Source organism: Schistocerca cancellata, chromosome 9, assembly GCF_023864275.1.
Source record: "Schistocerca cancellata isolate TAMUIC-IGC-003103 chromosome 9, iqSchCanc2.1, whole genome shotgun sequence".
NCBI classification, from domain to species: Eukaryota; Metazoa; Arthropoda; class Insecta; order Orthoptera; family Acrididae; genus Schistocerca; species Schistocerca cancellata.
In genome coordinates this window covers 494,614,361-494,615,597 of record NC_064634.1, presented here as the reverse complement: position 1 = coordinate 494,615,597, position 1,237 = coordinate 494,614,361, and positions in this window count along the sequence as shown.

The window sequence follows — 1,237 nt, the reverse complement described above, 5'->3', positions numbered from 1 at the left end:
GACTGTGGGGCTTTCTGATCCCAAATGTGAGTACTTTGAGCATTCAAAAAGCCTTCCCTGTTGAAATGCTGTTTGTCAGTTAGCAATATTTGCCTCGGAAACTGAGGAAAAGCCACACAGTGATGTAAAAACCAAGTACAGAAATTGAAATGTGGCACAGAATCTGCCAGGAGCATGGTGTGTACCTTCTGAGGGGTGTATGGGTAGAGCTGCTGTTCATGCAGAACACGCCAGACAGACGAGTGAGACACATTCAAGTCACGTGCAATGGCTTGAGGACTCGTCAGTGGGTGCTCTTCAACTTGATAACGCATTTCCTCTTCCAATATGAGCGTGTGCTGCCTTCTTGGAGCACCACACTTTGTTCTGTCAGTGGTGAATTTGCCATTTTCCCTCTGCCGTCGTTCTACACTGGCAAACATGGGATGAGATGGAGTCTCAAAATTTGGAAAGTACTTGTGGTACAGATGTTGAGCTTCTCTTCCATCACAGCGAGGCTGACTGTAAATTAGCATCATATGAGTGTACTCTGCGAACTTGTACACAGGCATCCTGTTAATGCAGCACTAGTCACCAGAATGTCGACTGATGCATAACTAGGAAGCATGAAAACAGTGCCAGTGGAAAAAGAGGAAATCACGTGACATCAATACCATTCATGGTGTGTGCAGCCTACATAACAGGCAAACTGCATAAGAAACATCTGTTGTGTGACTGAGTAGCTCTTATTTTCCTTGTAACATGGCAACAAACCATTTCAGGGCATAGATTCCTATGTGAATCTTGATCAGCTAGGTCCCCTGTAAAACTTCTAGAAGTGTGTGACTGGAATTGTGAAAAACTGTGTATATTCAAACAAGGCAGAGGTAATGTTTTTAGACTTTCAAAAAGGGCTCTACAGGAATCCCTGCATGTAGCTTTCTTTTATCACGGAATTCCTCCAAAAAATTATTCCATACATCAGTAGAGGCTGTATAGAGTACCATGGTACATTGTCACCACCAATCAGCAGCTTTCATTTTGAGTGAGAATCCTAACAGCATAAGTTTATGTATTAAGTTCTTTAATTAAATTGTTATAGTGCATCTCCCACTTCAAACACTTCCAAACGTTTGTGCTCAATAAGTTTGCGTGACTCACATTTGAGACACTTTTTCTTCAGTGAATTTGCAGGATGGAGGTTTCTTCAGAATTTATGATGATAGTGTTGATCTAGAACTGCTGTACTGAACTATAC